This window comes from Pan paniscus, chromosome 9, assembly GCF_029289425.2.
Source record: "Pan paniscus chromosome 9, NHGRI_mPanPan1-v2.0_pri, whole genome shotgun sequence".
Classification (NCBI taxonomy): Eukaryota; Metazoa; Chordata; class Mammalia; order Primates; family Hominidae; genus Pan; species Pan paniscus.
The window spans coordinates 135658915-135679241 of NC_073258.2; the positions used below are offsets into that span (position 1 = coordinate 135658915).

A 20327-nucleotide genomic window follows, 5' to 3' on the forward strand; every position below is an offset into this window, starting at 1 on the left:
AATGTAAACCAAAAATAAAACTCTAAGGTTCCCCAGTTATCTGAATAGAATTCTTCCTAGGCCAGGGCCCTCTTAAAATTTAACCTGAGAGACTGGCTCAGGCCATGACAGGGAGTGGGGGTCGGACCTGCCTCATTATACTCTCCAGCATTAAAATCGACACAGACCATAAGTCTGATAAGAAACACTTATAATCTATTCTCTCTAAAGCCTACTACCTGAAGCCTTCATCTTCATAATAAGAACTTTGACCTCCATAATTCCTTATCTTAACTCAGACATTTCCTTTCTATTGATCGCAGGTCTTTACATAAACTTAACCAATAGCCAGTCAGAAAATTTTTAAATCTACCTATAACCTGGACCCCCGCCACCACCCACACCCCCGCCCTCCCCACACTTCACCTTCCTTGACCAAACCAATGTACTTCTTAAATGTGTGTGATTGAAGTCTCATGTCTCCCTAAAATGCATAAAACCAAGCCACACCCCTACCACCTTGAGCACATGTTCTCAAGATCTCCTGAGGGCTGTGTCATGGGCCATGGTCACTCCTATATGGTTCAGAAAGAATCTCTTCAAATATTTTAGAATTTGGTTCTTTTCATCAATGGGACTAAACAGAATTGACAGCTGAGGTTTGGCAATGGAGCTGGAGAAGTGTGTGTTCAAAAAAAAGAGAAAGTGGTACAAATTGTATAATATGAAAGACTTTTCTTTATATGCACAAAAGATAAAACCATACATTTAGTTCAATGTGTAATCATTTGTGCAGTCTAGAGATTTAATATTGAGGCTGAAAATGAGCATGTCAATCCCAGGCCTTGCTGTGTATTTTTCATAATTTATTTAATAAAATAATATTTTTAAAATCACTCATATTATATTCATCTATAACAAACATAATGAGATTGGTAGAGAGTCATTCAAGTAACATGGGAGATAGATTTTTATTATAAGATTTTGATGCCATTTTAGAACAAAAGGAAGAGAGAGGACAGAGAACACAAGAGAAAGTGAGAGGAGAACACAAGAAATCAGGACACAGAGTGGAAAGGATAGGCAGAGACTGGCAGGCATTTGAAAAGCAAAGACAGGTTCCAGGAAGAGGCAGGAAGAGGTTAGGTCCTTCCAGATCAGGACCATGCCAGGCATACCATCTGTTCTTTATCCCACTTTAAACAATGTCTGGCATATACTTTGTGCTAAAAGTATTTGCTGACTTGAATCGAGTCTGAGGTGTAAACCAAAAATAAAATCTCTAAGCCCTCCATCAGACCGAATGAATGGATCCACCCTCTGGGCCAAGGGAATTACAAAGAAACCGAAAAAACTGAATTCCAGGCCATGAAGGAAGACAGGTTAGACATGCCTCATTATATCCCCTCTTTTTTTTGGAGTTTAGGCAAAACTTACCAGCATTAACATTAAAATAGACATCCTTATATGGATGAAACAGACCCTTTGGCAGTAAGATGCCAAATTCCAACTTGACTCTGGTATAGCATCACACGACAGCAGACCCTGAAAGAAACTGACACACTTTACTTCAAAATATATTTATCTGATATATTTTGAAATGGCCCTGCAAAGCCTTTTGTGGGGTAAAGTTTTGCATCTTTAGAATCTCTTTCCCTTTCTAGGTCTTTGCCAGGTCTAGAGGAGATTTAATTGAGTTTGACTGTATTTAAAATCTGAAAAGAGACATTGACCATCTATTCTCTCAGAAGAATACTACCTAGAGGCTTCATCTACATAACAAGAACCTTGGCTTCCACAACCTTCCTTTTCTTAACTCAAGCATGTCTTTCTACTGTCTTTAGACAAAGCTAAATTCTTTCAACCAAATGCTGATCAGAAAATCCTTGAATTCACCTATTACCTGTAAGTCCCCACTTTGAAATATTTCACATCTTTGGGCCTACCAATGTATACCTTACATGTGTTACTGGAAAGAGGTCAGGATCCAGACTCCAAGGGAGGGTTCTTGGATGTTGTGCAAGAAAGAATTCGGGGTGAGTCCATACAGTAAAGTGAAAGCAAAGGAATAAAGAATAGCTACATCATAGGCAGAGCAGCTTCGAGGGCTGCTGGTTGCCCATTTTTATGGTTATTTCTTGATGATATATTAAACAAGGGGTGGATTATTTGTGACTCCCATTTTAGACCATATAGGGTAACTTCCTGATATTGCCATGGCATTTGTAAACTGTCCTGGTGCTAGTGGGAGTGTAGCAGTGAAGAAGACCAGAGATCACTCTCGTTGCCATCTTGGTTTCGGGGGTTTTCACCAGCTTCTTTACTGCAACCTGTGTTATCAGCAAGGTCTGTATGACCTGCATCTCATGCCAACCTCCTATCTCATCTTGCGAAGTTAAGAATGCCTAACCTCCTGGGAATGCAGCCCAGTAGGTCTCACTCTTATTTTACCACGCCCCTATTCAAGGTGGAGTCTCTCTGGTTCAAACACCTCTGACACATGTATTGATTTATGTCTTTGCCTGTAACTTTTGTCTCCACAAAAAGTATAAACCAAGCTGTAATCCAACCATCTCACTTTCTCCAGACCTTCTAAGACTGTTCCCTTGACCATGGTCACTCATATTGGTTAAGAATAAATCTCTAAATATTTTACAGAGTTTGGCTTTTTCATCAACAGAGGAATCAGATGAGATGCGGGGGGGGGGGAGTTAAGCTGTATATGGGTATATAGACATGAGGGAGAATGAGGAAATCAAAGTAGATGACAGCAAATGGGGAGTTGAGGAATAGAAAAAGATCAGTGGAGTGAGAGAGGAGAGGGAGAATGAGGAAGAGAGGGAAAGAAGAGGGAAGAAAAGAAGTTCAGAGCCTGTGTGCCTGGTAAAGTGACTCACAAAGTAGAACAGTCCCCCAAAACTGAGGTTAGCTCAGGCCCCATGGAGTACTCAGAGCCCGGCTGTGGGAACATGTTTACTATTAGGTTAGACCAGGAACCAGGGTCATTCCCATCAAGCCTCAGAATAACCTGAAGTAAATGTTTCTCTAGCTTAGACACAGGGCCAGGACAGGATCTCTGCATTTTATAGCTCTGGAGTATCCACCCGGGATAATTATGCGTAGAAACTGTTTTCCAGAAACTTTAGGCCAGATCATGGGAATAGAACTGATCACCGATAAACAGAGTAGGTCAATGCCCCATGGCCCACGTGGTGAGGTCTGCCCTACTCTGGGTAGATGAAACCATGTTGGGGCTCAGGATTATATAGGTATTAACAAGGGAGCTCCAGGGTTGGCACCACAGTGAAGACAGATGACAATTGGACAGCCCTTCTTTATAATCTAATGATTGGGGGCCAGGGACAGGTATATATCAAATGTAGTGGTGAGCTAAATAATAGCTTACACAGGTATCAGGTCCTAATCTCTGGAATGTGTAGTTGTTCCCCGATGTAGAGAAAGGGTCTTTGGGAATGTGTTTAAGGATTCTGTGGTGGAGCAATAGCTCTGATTATCCAGGTGTACCTTAAATGGAATCACAAGTGCTACTGTAAGAGAGAGACAGAGGGTGGCTTAACTGGCAGAAGATGTGAAACTGAAGGAGTGCAGAGAACTTCACCCCAAAATAGTGGTCCCTGATGTAATGTGCATTTTTAATTAAAGACCTTCAGAGATCAACAGAGGCTGGAGGAGAATTTTCTCTGTCTACATAGAGACCAGAGGGAGTATCCAAGGAGAACAATTGTCTTTCCTTCCTCTCTCTGTTAGCTCATTATCTATTACAGAAAACAGGACCAAGAGTGTAACCACTCCAGGACAGACTTTCACAAGGTAATATCTGTCTCTCAGTCTCAGTCAATTTTCAAAGAGCATCATTTACAAGTGAATCCCTGTTCCCTGATCTATTTATTCTCTTCTTTAACCATGTATCACCCTGTAATTACCTGCATTCCCATCTCCTCTTCCCCTCTGAAATAGGGCTATACAAGTATCTGGGCCCCATTGAATATGGGACAATCACTCTGTGGCTCTCCCCCAAGCACCTATTAATAAATGTTCATGCCTTTCCTCCAATTAATCTGCCTTTTGTCAGTTTATTTACCAGCAAGCCTTCAGAGGGTGAAGGGGACGTGTTGCCTTGGCCCCGGCATGACTACAGAGGCACAGATTGCAGTGAGGCAGCTGCAGCCGAGTGCTGGCAGCCACCTGAAGTCAGGAGAGCCAAGGGCCGGTGCTCCCCAAAGCCTCCAGAAGGAGTGCAGCTCTCCCCAAATACCTCGATTTTAGCCCCGTGAAGGTGCTTGGAACTCAGGCCAGCTCTACTGTGGGAATTGTTTTAAACCACCACGTTGGTAGTAATTTGTTACGACAGCCACAGAAAAAATACAGACGCTCACCAGGTCTAAGTCCCATAACAAGTGCTTCCCATGGATTCCGTAATTGTTGGCATGACTGAGATTGTAGCTTCTAGTATCCCCATTACTTATTTTAAGAAAACATAGGATAAAAATATGCTGTATTACTTACCCAAGGTACCTAGTAGGGGGCCTAGAGTGGGACAAATCGAGTGTGCAAGTGAGTGTGCAAGTGAAATGGCCTCATTGTCTGGGGCGATACCCTGGAAATCACTGTCTCATGGCTGAGGAACTAAAGGGTACAGACACACGAAGAGTGAGGTTGAGAGTGGATGTTTAACAGGTGAAAGGAGGAGGACGGCTCCCTGCAGCAGAGAAGGGTCCCGAAGAAATGAGCTGCTGGAGCCGTGGTGAAATGTAGGAGGTTTTACAGATGTCTGGTGAGGGGGTGGTATTTGACTTACATAGAGAACAAAAGATTGGCTGGACCAGGTGTGCCATTTGCATGGGGTGTGAAAAACTGGTTAGGACTAGGTGTGCAATTTGCATAGGGTGCGAATTTTTGGCCACCCCCATCCTAATCACTCATTAAGCAGGCGGGTCCTCTGCTGTGGCAGCACCATGTTGCCCATTCCTTTACTGTACACACAGTGACAAAAAAAGGGAAGATGGAGCCTCAACGTTGGACGTGCCTGACCCCCAGGTAGCCATTTTCTATTGGCACAGCTGCTGGCATTTCCCATGCAAGCTTCCAGCTTGCTTGTCTATGTTTGCAGCTCAACTTTTCAGGCTGCCCTTTGTTAGAAAAAAAAATAATTTCTTGGGCTGCTTTTTGTTAAAAGGGAAGCTCTGTCAAAGACTCTTTTACCCTCACTATCTGCCTAAATAATTTCTTTCTACCTCCTGTATCACAAGGCAACTCTCTCCACATCTCTTTATGTCCCAGCGCCCAGAAAAGTGCCCAGCAAATGAGGAGTTGCTTGAAAAATATGTGTTCAGTAAATTAGCAAATTAATATAAAGGGCATAATATGGAAAAATAAGTGTTTCAGGGCTCCTAAGGGGTACAGGGGCCAAGGGAAACATCTACTTTGCCCTCTGAAGGTTTGCTGAAAATTGACTGGCAGAAGACAGATTAATTGGAGAAGAGGTATACACATTTTTAACATGCACTGGAGAGAATCACAGAGTGATTACCCTAACCCGCAGTGGGGACAGAGGCTTATAAACCCTTTTTCACAAAGGAGGGAGGAGATGAGGAATGCAGACAATGCTATTCAGGAGCAGTAAATGATTATTAGGAAGAATACGTGTGGAATTTAGAGACAGAAATTAACTTGTAAATAATACTTTTTGGAATTTGAATGACCCCAAGAGGCAGGCATTATCTTGTGAAAGAGACCATCCAGATATGGTAACATCTCTGTCTGAAATGAGATTTCAGGAATGGGCTAGATGGCAATTGTGGTTTTTTGGGAAGAAGATTTCTTAGTCAGATAAGGAAATTACAGAGAGAGAGTCCCTTCCTGCCCCAAGACAGTTTTAGGGGGACCATGATTCTGAGGCTTATTTATGAGGTCTTTTAATGTTTAAAAGCACTCACCATGACCAGGTGTCATATATCAGGGAACCATTTCTGCACCCCAAAAGTCCTCTGTCTAAAATGTCCCTCAAAGTTTCACACACTAAAATCTAAGTTGTTGGGTGTGAAGATAATATTTGAGTTAATAGCTGAGTAGCAAAAATTATCATTAAACTGGTGTTCTATTTCTATGAGTAGACCAGTCCAATTAAACAGCTGTGTCTCATTTCAGGAAATGGCGTTGCAGATGGGCTCCCAAACAGCAGAAAAACAAAGGTTAATATTTGGAGCAGTCTATAAACGGATTTCTTTAGAGTCTGGAGAGCAGTCAGTTGAGGTATCCAGCTGTTCAACTAGAGGCATCTTTAGTTACTGTGGAAGGAGGCATTGGCGATCTGACAGATTTTGTGGTCTGTAATTTGTATGTCACAAGGTTATTTATGCATAAACTTCAGCTTGCAAGGCCTCGGTAAAAAGGTATTATCAATTTCAGTGAGCTTAAAAAATAGGAGAAAAATTTGTCTGAAGGCCTGTAACCAGAAAAAAAAAAAAAAAGGATTTAGTTTAAATTGTGGGCAAATAGCAAAACTGAAAAAAAAAAAAAAAAAAAAAAAAGATCAGAGCTAGAAACTAATAAGTGTACCATAGTTTTCTTCTGAAACATAAATTTTCCCTTTCCTGTCCCACAATTAATTTAGGCAAAGATAAATTTAAGCAAAGAAAAAGTAAATATGGAAGAAAAATAAATCTTGGGACCCCAAAATCACTACGCCAAAGGGAAATTCAAGCTGGGAACCTTGTCGTGCAAACCTGCTTCCCAGTCTATGTAGTCTACTCCTAAATAAGATAGCTACAAAAATTTTGAAAAGCTACATACCTCCCTTACAATTTTCCCACGAGGAAATTCCTTTAGACAAAGCACAAACAGATGTCAAAGTTATCCCTCTGCTCACACGGGACACGCGCATCTGAATGCTTCCTTTGCTCTGTTGCTTTACTAAGCCAGACTAAGGCATAAGCGACTATTTCTGTAAATTGTGTATTCAGTGAAAGCCTAATCAGAAACTCAAAAGAATGCAACCATTTGTCTCTTATCTACCGCTGACCTGGAAGCCCTCTTTTGGTTTTAAGTTGTCCCTCTTTTCTGGACCAAACCAATGTACATCGTGCATATAATGATTGAGTCTCATGTCTCCCTAAAATGTAGAAAACCAAGCTGTGCCCCAACCACCTTAGGCACATGTTGTCAAGATCTCCCGAGGCTGTGTCACTGGTATGTCCTTAACCTTGGCAAAATAAACTTTCTAAATGGGCTGAAACTTGTCTCAGACACTTTTTGGTTTACAGTAGGACCAATTTATTTGCAAAATAAAGTCTTAGACTTGTTATACTTGGCCTGAGTATTTGACTAAAGTACAGCCAGAATTGTACTTGGCCATCTGAGCACTTTTTAAATTGACTTGACTGAAACTTTTTTTATAAGGAATTTCAGGTTCAATCTTTAAAAGCCTCTTAAGATTGGAAGCCAGGCCAGCAATTCACCATCAGATTTTGCCTGTAATACTTGTATGAATTGGGTAAATCCCTCTTTTTTGAGGTCCCCAAAATATCCTGAAGTTCCTGGGCTTGTCAGAAAATGGCATTCTTTACTTACTGCAAGGCTATAAACCTTGTAATATGGTTTGGCTTTGTGTCCCCACCTAAATCTTCTTGAATTGTACTCCCGTAATTCTCATATGTTGTCGGGGGGTTGCGGGGGCAGGGACCGGGTGGGAGATAATTTGAATCATGGGAGCGGTTTCCCCCAGACTGTTCTCGTGGTAGTGAATAAGTCTCACAAAATCTGATTTTTTCAGGGGTTTTCACTTCTTCATCATCCTCATTTTTCCTTGGTGCCACCATGTAAGAAGTGCCTTTCGCCTCCTGCCATGATTCTGAGGCCTCCCCAGCCATGTGGAACTGTAAGTCCAGTTAAACTTCTTTTTCCTCTTAGTTGCAGGTATGTCTTTATCAGCAGCATAAAAATGGACTCATACACCTTGTAGGAGAACCATGTAGACAACGTATCAGGCCAGTTCTTCCAAAGGTTTAATAGCTTCTTAGTTCCTCAAAGCAATCTGGTCAATCTGAAAATATGACGTCTCAGTCAAAGCTTTGGTAATGGAAGCTATACTCCTAATTGCCCTATCATAAAGAGAGCAAATTCTTATTGAAGTAATGCTAATACTATATTGACATAAAATACAAATACCCACAAATAGTTTTCAAATTCTGTAGGGATCAGGTAGAAAGAAAGGTAAATGTTCCCATTTTGCTCACAACAATATATTTTACCCAATTGTTGTAAGCTATAAATAGCTTAAAAGAAAGGAAGAAAAAAAAAAACTTTGTCTTGACTCTGAAAAGCAAAAAATAAAAAGAATCAGCAATATTTCAAATAAAAAGAAGCCACAACAATTGTTTTGGTCTTTCATCAGTTCAGTCTCATGTAATTAATTTTGTTCTACTTGATGTTGGGTTAGTAATCTTCATGAACTCATTCATTTGTTTACTAGAGTTTTGTAAGTTTTTACCTAATCCAATGGTATAATCTCCAAAATTATCAAAAATCTACATTCAAGAGTACTTGTTATGGTCTTTTTCATGAATTTTCTTGTAGAAGAAGTAAATTTTTGGCTATAGCCAACTATAAACCACTTTTTGAAATGAATCAAAGTAAAGTGATATTGTCTATGAATGACAAAAGACTTAGAATAGCCATGGCTAAAGACACAATTGACAAGGAAATTTGATTATTTCTGTGGCTGACAAAAACTTATGAATGCCAAGTGACGTCCCCCTCCACTCTTTCAGTGGTTATTTATAGAATATAGTCTGAAGTTATCTCCCTGGCTCTGAAGGCCAGCCCTTTGCTCAGAAGTGGCAACATGGGGCAGGATTGAGTGATCCTTCTCTGGAACATGCATTTGTAACGGTGAATAGAATACGTGACAGAACGCAAAACCTGGAGGCAAATGTAAAGAAATCAAGGGCGAAGGTGAGAGCAATGAGCGGATGAGACTATGTGAGACGACGGGTGCAGAAAAGCTCTGCTTCTGGGGCAGGGGATGAACTGGGTTGACAGGTACTAGTGTTAAGTTCTGGAGCCTCTTTAGCTCATAGGTGAAGGGCAGCAAGTCAAAAATTAAGGTGGCTGGGCACGGTGGCTCATGCCTGTAATCACTTTGAGAAGCTGAGGCGGGCGCGCCGCTTGAGGTCAGGAGTTTGAGACCAGCCTGGCCGACATGGGGACACCCTATCTCTACTAAAAATACCAAAATTAGCCAAGCGTGGTGGTATGTGCCTGTAGTTCTGGCTACTTGGGAGGCTGAGGCAGAATAATTGCTTAAGCCTGGGAGGCAGAGGTTGCACTGAGCCAAGATGGTGCCACTGCACTCCAGCCTAGGCGACAGAGTGAGACTCCATCTCAAAAAGATAATAATAATAAAATAAGGTGAACCTAACTTCAAAATTTGTCTTCCCCAATGAAACATACTCACATCGTCAATTTTTCCTCATTTTTCATTTTCCTTCTCAAAATTCCCCTTTCATACAATATACTAAAATAGAATAGTTATTTGTATGAGTTCTAAAATCAGACTTCCTGGGATTAATCCCTGCTTATTTCATTATTATATGTGTAACCTGAGGCCATTTGCTTAAATTCTCCAATCTGGTTTTTTTTTTTCCGGTTATAATTGTTTCCTCCTGTTATTGTTAAAATAATTTGAAATAATGCACATACAGATTTAGAATGTTGGTAGGCCTATAATACTCCATAGATGACTGTTGCTATTATTGTTACTAAGATTACAATTATCTTTAATCACTGGGCCCCCCATGAGGCTCTTTTGGGTTTTCCAATGAATAGGAAAATGTGAAAGTTGTGAGGACTTATCTCAAGCCAGCAGGTCCTGTATGGTTTTGAAGACTGCTGGTGAACCAGTTATTTTGTCAGTAATTCTAATTCCAGGTATTTGTTTTTCTTCTGTGCACAAAAGCACCCAACTCCTGTGGGATCATAGCAAGGCAAATATGAGAACAACAATGCTAAAAACTTTTCTGTAGCCAAGATAGATCTTTTTCTTTTTATAAATATTTCCTGAGCTCAGAATGAAGGCTTTAGGGAATTTCTCAGACTCTTTTACTTGTACTATTTTACCAACAAGCTTGTGAATTAAGTAGAACAAATAAATTTTTTTTAATGAGGAAACCAATGTACACAGAAGCTAGATGTATTGAAAGAATTTAATTTCACTCATTTGTTTAAAGGACGTAAAATCATCTAGACATGGATTCCATATCTGCCCTCTCTGAACATTCAAGGTCCTAGAGCAGGAAGTTTTATCTCACTGGTGCAGTGAAATTATCTTGAAAGCACTGTGTATTCTGTAGGAGGTGGTAAGAATTCTATACACAGCTATCTCCTTTTGAAATTCAGAGGAGCTTTTTTCTCAACATGGAGGCATGGCCAGGGAGCACATTCTTGATATCTGGGCTAAGCTTCAAACTAAATCCCAGCAGGGGAGGCAGCAGAAAAAGGAGGGACTCAAGGATACCTGCTGGGCAGGTGCCTTCTCTTCTTGCTCCTCTCCCACTCTCTCCTTCCCTCCAACTTTCAGAGCCCAGACAGGGCCCTGGCCTGCTCAGTACCCAAGCTTTCCGAGGGTAAAGGGTAAAGGGGCTGCAGGATCAGCCCCCTCTCCAGGTGGAGGCAGCAGTGAGGCCTGGCCACTGATGAATCCTCCTAACAATGTACTCGGACAGGTGGACACTTTAATGACTCTGCCCAGATTTGTGGCTGACACCCCGGCAGAGGAAGAGAGAATGATTAGAGGCCTCTGTCACAGGGAGAAATCATGCACATGGCCAGAGGGGCAGCTGGTTCAACTAGACCATAAGCCTGTCACGGGGATTAGTGGCTCCTCGGGGATGGCATGTGATTGGCAGCTACTGGGGGGAGAGCAGAGGAAATAGGGGAGGGGTCGTGCAGAGCTGCAGAGAAAATGTCCAGGCACCGCTGTGCTCTGCAGCAGGCCCCACTGTGCTCACAGCTCTTCCCTCAGGAAGGCTAGGCTGGTTACACTGTCAAGAGAGTGGCTTTAGCTTTTTGGGTTTCTAGGGAGAGAAATTCTCCACCATTTGCAGAATCTATGAATCTGCTTCAAACAGGTGACATTTGCTATTAGGGGTGGATGATAAAGGGTGGATTTTCAGTCTAGTAATGACTCTCCAGGAGGAAATTCCCCTACTTCTCTGGGGAACCTAGTCTAGTAATGCTGGAAAGCCTGAAGTACTTGTCAAGTCTCTCCCAGAAAGTGAGACCGTAGGCAGAGAGGTGGAGGACAACTTTCCTAATCCTGAGCACTTGATCCAGTTGAGAAAGAGTAGGAACACATGGGAAACTTGGGAATTGCAAAAGAGGAAAACTGAGAATTATGAGGAGGGGTGGGACCATCACACATGAGGAGGGCATTTCCTGGCTCAAGCCACAGCTCCACTTCTGCATAACCCTGGACAATTACGTAGCACCTCAGTGCCTTGGTTGTCATCTTTGAAAGATAGACATAATATGCTTGTGGTTGTGAAGATGTAATGACATGAGTGGACCAGAGTATGTACCTAATGCATACTCAACAATGTCTAACTATTTAATAGGAGAAAGATGCTGCCCGTATATTTTAGGGTGGAAGAATAAGATAAAAATTCACAAAAGGTAGCCCCATACCTCAACCCCACTTAAGACATTGAAATATTAATAGTTCCTGTCTAATAGTTTTATTTTCTAGTGAGATGTCACCTCAGTTTGTCTGACGATTCTGGGGATGTGAAGGGAATACAAAGGGATGAAAAAAGAGAAAAATGCATGATGTAGATATTTAGGAAAGTGGAGAAGTGAACATATTTGAGAAACATGATGGGATGGCTAAGCAGTGTTAGGGTAGAAAAGTATAGGGAGACAGAAAGGCATGGTCAGTCTCTTCCAAGGTTGGTGTTTGGCAAAATAACTACAATGGAGTAAGAATGGGGCAAAGAAGTTGAATTTACATGTAAGGACCACAGATTTAAGGTACTTAGTGAAGAAAATGAACTCCAATGAGACTGGATGGATGGATGGACGGATGGATGGATGAATGGATGGATGGATGGATTAACAGATGGACAGATGGATGGATGGATGGATGGATGGATGGATGGATGGATGGATAGATGGATAGATAGTCAGATGGATGGATAAATGTATGTATGGATGGATGAATAGATGGATGGATGAATGGGTGAACACCTGGGTGAATGAATGGATGGATGGATAGATAGGTGGATGGATGGATGGATGGATGGACGGATGGATGAACACACACAGATAGCCATGAGCAATACGTGACAGTTCCTGATGAGAGTGAATAGATTTTGCAGCCAGGCTACTAGAGTTTGTGGGCTGGAAGGAAAGGCCATGGTTAGAGTGGACTCCTTGAATTCATGTTTGGGATGCAACAGATGATAGAGTCAAGGGCAGAACCATGGGTCTAGGTGTAGAGTTGAAAACAGGTCCCTAGAGATTAGAAAATTGGGACTGGGAGGCCAGGGATCTATAGGACACATGGATACGAAGACCTCAAGAAGACGGAGAAGCAGGAAGGAGAGGGGCCTGTGAATAGGTGTTGAGGTCTTCAAGGAGTCAGGATGGAGGGCCAAGAAGCCAGGGCGACTGCTCTTGGAGGGAGGGCCCTTGGAGGAAGGGCATGAGGCCTCCAGAGGGCTGGGTGGCAGTGGCTTCAGAGGAAGGAGGGACACACATGTCCACTAAGAGCAGCTACCATGTCCCTTGTCCCTGTCCCACTGCTGCCAGCCACTCCTCTCCTCACATGGCTGCTGTTTTTGATTTCCTGTTTATTGTGCTTTATATTCTAGTGCTATGTTGGTTTCAGGAAACACTTCATTTAACAAAAATGCAAATATATTCATTTTGCTGCCTTACTTGCAAATATAGTTTTCCCGTTAAAGTCAGCTTTGTCTTAATATTCTTACAAATCTAAAAGAAGCTATCTCTTAAACATTCATTATTAATTTATGTATATTTTTTCTATTAAATTTTAGAAGATTTGGTATTTGTGTTTTTTCTTTTTTGTAATTGACTGTCAAGAAACAAACTTCTAATGCTAGAGGATGAGACCCTGCTGCTCTCTGTCTTAATGACTCTGGGTTCCTTATAACCAAAACATTCATTGAACTTCAATGTGAGACTTGTAAGATTGACTGAGGGAAACATTTTTTCTGCAGGGAAGATTTATAACAACCTGTAATCCAATTCTCAGGGCCCCCTTGACAGGAGAGCATCTTTCCTGTTTATCTTGTGGAGGCCAGAATCTTCATTGCATGGTCTGCAGGCTGTGAGAAAGGAATATCTTTTGGCAGTGGTCCCAGCCTAGGTGATATATGCTACCTTTTATGAGCTGCTGAACTGTGAAATCCAAGAGCAAAGGGACCGTGGCTCTTTTTAACCTTTTCAGCTACAGCACTTGGAACACAGTGATAGTAATTATAGCTGTAACATATTGAGCATTTCTCATGTGTAAGGACACTGAATAAGCACTTTGCATACTTTTACATTCTTTTTCTGTGTGCTGAACATGAAATCTGCCCCCTTAATTTTTAAGTATACAATATAGTGTTGTTAACTTTAGGCATGAGGCCACATAGCAGATCTCTAGAACCTATTCATCTTGCATCACTAAACTTTATACCTGTTAAACAGTAATTCCCCTTTCCCCTCCCCTAAGCCCCTGGCTAATCACCATTCTACTCTCTGATTCTATGAGTTTGAGTGTTTCAGATACCTCGCATAAGTGGGATCGTGCAGTGCCTGTCCTGTGACTGGCTTGTTTCACTTAGCATAATGTCCTCCAGGTTTATTCATGTTTTCCCACATGTCAAAATGTCCTTCTTTTTAAAGGTTGAATAATATTCCATTATATGTACAGTCATGATTCACTTAACCATGGGAATATGTTCTGAGAAACGTGTTGTTAGGTGATTTTGTCATTCTGGGAACATCACAAACCTAGATGGCATGGCCTATTATACACCTAGGCTAGATGGTGTGGCCTATGGCCTAGGCTACAAACCTGCAGTGTATGTTACTGTACTGAATGCTGTAGGCAATTGTAGCACAATGATAAGTATTTGTGTGTCTAAACATACCTAAATTTAGAAAAGGTACAGTAAAAATACAGTATAGAGTAGAAAAACAGTACAACTGTACAGGACACTTCGTATAAATAGAGTGTGTAGAACAGGAAGTTGTTCTGGGTCACAAGCCAATGAGCTTGTGTGAGTGAATGTGAAGGCCTAGGATGTTACTGTACACTACTGTAAACTATAAACACTGCACACTTAGGCTATACCAAATTTATAATAAGTATTTTTCCTTCTTTAATAATCAGTTAACCTTAGCTGATTGTAATGTTTTTACTTTATAAGCTTTAAAAAATCTTTCAACTCTTTTATAGTAATATTTAGCTTAAAACACACATTGAACACCTATCTTTCTTTATATATTTATTCTATATGCTTTGTTTCCATTTTTTATTTATTTTTACTTTTTAAGACTTTTTGTTAAAAACCGAGACACACACACATCAGCCTAGGCTTACTTAGGGTCAGGATCGTCACTGTTGCTGTCTTCCACCTCCACACCCTGTCCCACTGGAACATCTTCAGGGGCAGTAACAGGCATGGAGCTGCCATCTCCTGTGATAGTGATGCCTTCTTCTGGAAACCTCTTGATGGACCTGCCTGAGACAGTTTTGCAGTTACCTTTTTTTATATACAAGTATAAAAAGGATACTCTAAAATATTGGTAAAACAATATAATAGCATAAATATTTAAACAGTTGCATTATCATTACCAAGTATTGTGTACTGTACATATTGTATGTGCTAGAGTTTCCCACAGCTGGAAGTGATGCAGGTTTGTTTACACCAGGGTCGCCACAAACAGAAGGGGAATGTGCTGTGCTGTGATGACGATGTCATGAAGTGACAGGGGCTTTTTAGCTCAATTATATTCTAATGAAACCACCAACGTGTGTGTGAACCACCATTGACCAAAACATTGTTATTCGGCACACGACTGTCCACACCACGTTTTCTTTATCCCTTCATTCATCAGTGGGCATTTAGGTTGTTCCCATATCTTGGCTGCTGCAAATAATTTCATACATTTGCATTTAATTCTCACATGAGCCCCTGAGGCAGGTACCACAATGACCATTGGGTCTGAGATGACACAACTGAGGCAAAGAATACTTTGAAGAAGTGCTCACACCTCGCAGCTAGGAAGGGCAGAGCCAGGATTTGAACCCAGAAATGAAGCTGGGGCGTGACTTTCCACCTCTGGCTCCAGGCCCAGTTCCTCCCCGCGTTCTATTCAAGAGCAGATCAAACGCCCACATGAGAGGCTAAAGATGACGCTGTGTAGGAGAGGAAATAGGAGCCCCTCTCCGTGCTCCTCCTTCCTTGCCTGCCTTTCTGGGGAGTCCTGCTTGGAGTGGGGGTCGTCTGCACAGATCCGTGAACCTGGTTTTCTCATTCAGGGAGATCAGAGTGTATGTCTGCTGGCAGCAGAATGTCTGGGCCACTGAATAATTCAAGTGCCTCTTTTCAACGACAGTCACCCAGAGGACAAGCTGATTGCACTTTGGATGACCCCTGTGTGTCTGGGTTCCTGGACATGATGAATGTCCTCATTCTGGTCTTCTCTGGGGAAATACATACATACACACATACCGTGTTTGGCAGAGGCCTCTGTGTAAAGTCTCAGTTTAGAGTTAGTTTTAAAGAAAAGCAGAAATGCTTCTCCCTAAGCCTGAGAGACCCCCACTGCACAGGCAACAGGAGCCATCTGTCCTTCCTCCTTCTCCCCTCTGCTGTCACTACTTTGCCCTGACACCCTGCCTAGCCCCATGGACATGCATTAGTCTCTCTCTTCCTATCAACTATGCAAGGCCCTTCAAGCCCCACTTTTGCTTTCAGAGGCCTTCATGTCCCCGGAGGCTGAGGAGCTTGCTTGTTTATCTCTTTTTCTAGCTGTACCTGGTCTGAAAATGGAGACCGCATGCACCTTACTGCACCCCCTTCCCACCCCATCCCTCCTCTGCATAAGGAAATGGCCCAGGAACCTCTGCCTGCATCATCTGTGTCCCGCTCTGAGACAGTGCGTGCCTCGCTCATAGAGCTTCCCCACTCCCGGGGCTGCTGGAGCCCAGCTCTTGGGCCTTCTTGGGACCAAGCTTCTTCCCTGAAGCCTGGTGCGAAGGAGGTAAGACACCAGCTTCAGACTGTCTCCGCCAAAGAAAGGTCTGCTTCTGTCCCTAGGAAACAGCAATGGCCTTTGTTTTTGGCTGCCCCTACCCATCAGACACCCCTCTGCCAAAGCCTTCCTTCCACTGAGCAAAATCCACATTCAACAATAATAACTATTATTGAACAAAATCCACATTCAACAATAATAACTAATATTGAATGTGTTATTCAACAATAATAACTAAGAAATAAATGGTGTGCTTGCCATGGGCCAACTGTTTTCTCCGGCATTATCTCATTTAGTGCTCACACAGAATTACCACAGGGCACTGGCTCCAGGACCCCTGGGGATACCAAATCCTCATAGAAAGGATTGCTTAAGCTCTGTATAGAAACGGCATCCTACATTACTTGCAGATAAGCTATGCACAGCCTGCCATGTATGTTACATCATCTCTAGAGTCCTCATCAGAGCTGACATGATGTAAATGCTATGTCAATAGTTGTTATGCTGTATTTTAAAATTTGTATTTTTTTTTTCACAGAGACAAGGTCTCACTCAGAATCCGATTCTGTCCTCCAGCCTGGAGTATGTGGTGCAATCCTAGATCTCTGCAGGCTTGAGCTCCTGGGCTCAAGCCGTTCTCCTGCCTCAGCCTCTCAAGTAGATGGAACTACAGGTGTGAGCCATAGCACTCAGCTTGTATCAACATGTTATTGTTATATTGTTACTTTCTATATTCATTTTTTGAATATTTTTGATTTGCAGTTGGTTGAATACACAGATGTGAAAACCCATAAATATAGAGGGCCGATTGTATGGGTGATGGTCCTGAAGTGAGCCCGGAACTTAAGATATCTGCTAAAAGCCAATCACTAGTATAACGTGAGGCAAAGGAAGGAACATGAGTTTTGCAGCTCGGAGTACTGGCTGGCTACCAGAGCCACCACTCACCAGACTGGGACCTTTGGGCAAGGGCACAGATTCAGGGAATAGAAAACTCACTCGATTTTTAACAGTATCATCAAATACAAGAAATTAGATAAGTGTTGAAGACAGATGGAGCAGAAAGTAGATACTGAGGTAACCTAGGTATTCAGAACTTAACTAAACAGCTGCTTTCCTTAGTCTTCAGAAAACAAAACAGAAATGGCATTACAAAATCCAGGAGCTCAGAGACGGGCACCGCCTGTCAAAGCTTTGAGAGTCTCAAGCAGCCAACTATCAGATCGCTGGAGCGTCTTACCTGTGCTGAGGTTGGGGCCTCTGAAGGGACACTTGGCCTTGGATCTTAAATTGTCAAGTGTCACTAGTACCCTGATTGGTGTCCTGAGCCCAGTGCTAAGGAGTGCAAAGGAAAAGGAGCTGTAATTATACACTGCAGCAGCAAAATTAAAACTAGGGTGCAGACGCAGGAAGAGAGCCCCATCCAGCCTCAGCCTCCGATCACTGCCCAGCACCTCACTTTGGCATGACCTAACTGGAGCCAGCCAGCCAGGGGTCTAGAAAAGTATAGTTTGCAGACTCTCAGCCCCAGCATCATAGAGCAGAGAATGCCAGGGCGGCCTGGGGGGAAAGGCACCTGATGAGCACAGCTGGCTTCTTTTTTTGTTTGTGGCATGGGAATAATGCCTTGCTTGTAAGGACTGGAGCATCTAGCACAATGCCTGGCCTGTGATATCATCCAGAGCAGCTAGCATCACGACCTTATGGCTGACAGTGCTTACATTGGAGTAGCTATTTACAGTTTTCACACAGGGTCACAGCTATTTTCACATTTAATCCTCAGAACCCTCCTGGCAGGACGCACAGATAAAAGTACTAATGCTCAGATGGGTTATAATGATGGTGTTCTCCCTGGGACCCTGGACCCAGACACTGGGCAATAGGGTTTCCCAGTGTGAGTGACAAATGAGGAAGGGCCAGACCTCTCTAGGGTAAAGTGTGGGGCAGCCTCAGTCTTCAGAGCCTGCTTTCACTAAGGACACCACCCCTATTGCCCCCAAATTAGGACACTCCCCTTTGAATAAACCAGTTACATATATCTGAGGAAAAGGAAGATATTGAATGATTATGACCTTTTAAAATAAATAAACAAAAAATAAATGCATCTCCAAATATTTAAAGAAAGAGCATTTCATATAGGTACCTTGTCAGATTTCTGCATAAAACCATGGCCCGGGTAAGTTTTGTTGCAGAAGTGGAGAACAGATCTGGAACCTGCCTGAGGTCAGCCTGGGAGTGGTGATTCCACAGTGGGGTCCACAGTGCAGCCCAAACCCAGGGGCATCCAGTCTCCTGAATGAACTCCAGGGTCTCCCAGTGGAAGGGACAAGCTCTGCCACTTTCTCCATGAGGTCAGCTTGCACGGAGAGACTCTTAGAATCCCAAGCTTGGTCTGGGTTTTTCTGAATCTGAGCCTAAGTGAGGCATAATTTGCAGGTTCCGCTGCTTGTTAATCAGTTTATTTTCTCCTGCAACTTTCTAAATGTAGCTATGGCACAGCAGCCCTGGAATGACAACCGGAGACTTTGTGCTTGCAAAAGCTTATCCTTCTTTGCCGGGAGTTCTGGGATAACGTGTGTGTGCACGTTGGGGTGGAAAGAGGGCGGAGGGCAGAAGGCATTTATGAGTTTCCCCCTCCTCTCATCTCTCTTAGATGTCTTGTGTTATCTTTTCTTGGCAGAGGTCGGATCAGAAAACGCCATATGCTAGTTCACAGGGAATTTCCAAAGAGCAGCTAGCTCCAGTTGGTTCCTAAGAGACAGCTCCACAGCTGGACTTTGGCTGCAAAATTTGAACAAAAAAAGAAGAGCACAAACGGGCTTGCCAGGTAACAGAATCTGCGATGACTTCCCGTCCTGTTTGCTGGCATCTGTGCTTCCAGAAGCAATAAAGCATCACGTTCCTGCTTGTGATTTACAAGAGGAGAAACAGGCAGACACTCTTCTCCAAGGGGTTTCCTGACCGGCCTTGAATCTGCTAGCCAGAGCCTAGCAGGACTCTGAGACAATGAGATTCCTGATGCTGGTAATGCATGAAGAAAGATCAGAGTTATAAGTGGGCTATGCTTCCATCCTCCCAAGAGTTCTCCTGGGGTTAGTTTAAAGACAGGGGATTAACTCTATTAAAAGTAGATTTGGCAAAAAGCTGAAATCAAACACATGCCTATGAATAGGGAACGGGTGAAATAAGTCACGGTACATCCACAGAATGGAGTATTACTTAGCTATAAATAGACATGAAGAATCATCCACAGAATGGAGTACTACTTAGCTATAAATAGACATGAAGAATACTTTTATGTTTAAAAAGTATTCATGTTGCTTTTTCTCCAGGATGAAATTTTAAGTTAAAAAAATTGAAATTGGCCGGGCACGGTGGCTCACGTCTGTAATCCCAGCACTTTGGGAGGCCGAGGCAGGTGGATCACGAGGTCAGGAGATTGAGACCATCCTTGCTAACACGGTGAAACCCCATCTCTATTAAAAACAAAACAAAACAAAACAAAAAAATTAGCCGGGCATGGTGGCGGGCGCCTGTAGTCCCAGCTACTCGGGAGGCTGAGGCAGGAGAATGGCATGAACCTGGTGGGGCGGAGATTGCAGTGAGCCGAGATCACGCCACTGCACTCCAGCCTGGGCAACAGAGCAAGACTCCATCTTCAAAAAAAAAAAGTTGAAATTATGTGTACAATAGGTTACTATGTCTTTGAGAAAAATTTGGGTGATAAAAACAAATAAATTTTGTCATTTTTAAAAGGTCACAAATCATATTTTAAGAATTGTTTACCTATGAGTCAAGGAAGAGGATATTTTGGAAAGCACCTAGAAAAGCTCGTTTGAACTGAAAAGAGAGTACAGCACAGGCTCAGGACTGCTCACTGGGTGCAGACACACAGAACAGAACCCAGTGGCACTGCCAAGGCTTTGACATTGAGAATGACATTGAAGCCACAACCACGGAAGGTTTCAGAACGTGCGGCCTGAACTCAACCTTGCTGCTTGCCTGCCGAAACAAGAAAACCAGGATTCTCCACGGGATTTAAATGAGACCTACAGTGGCAT

At 42.7% G+C, this 20327-nt stretch overlaps 1 long non-coding RNA gene across 1 annotated transcript; it reads right to left on the bottom strand.

Moving 5' to 3' along the window:
• Positions 1-784: 784 nt before the first annotated feature.
• LOC129393428 (uncharacterized) lies at positions 785-19336 on the bottom strand. The gene is made up of 3 exons (XR_008620308.2): positions 18410-19336; positions 14609-14750; positions 785-8041 (listed from the first exon to the last, which is right to left on the bottom strand). It is a non-coding gene; the product is annotated as an uncharacterized LOC129393428 (long non-coding RNA).
• Positions 19337-20327: the final 991 nt, after the last annotated feature.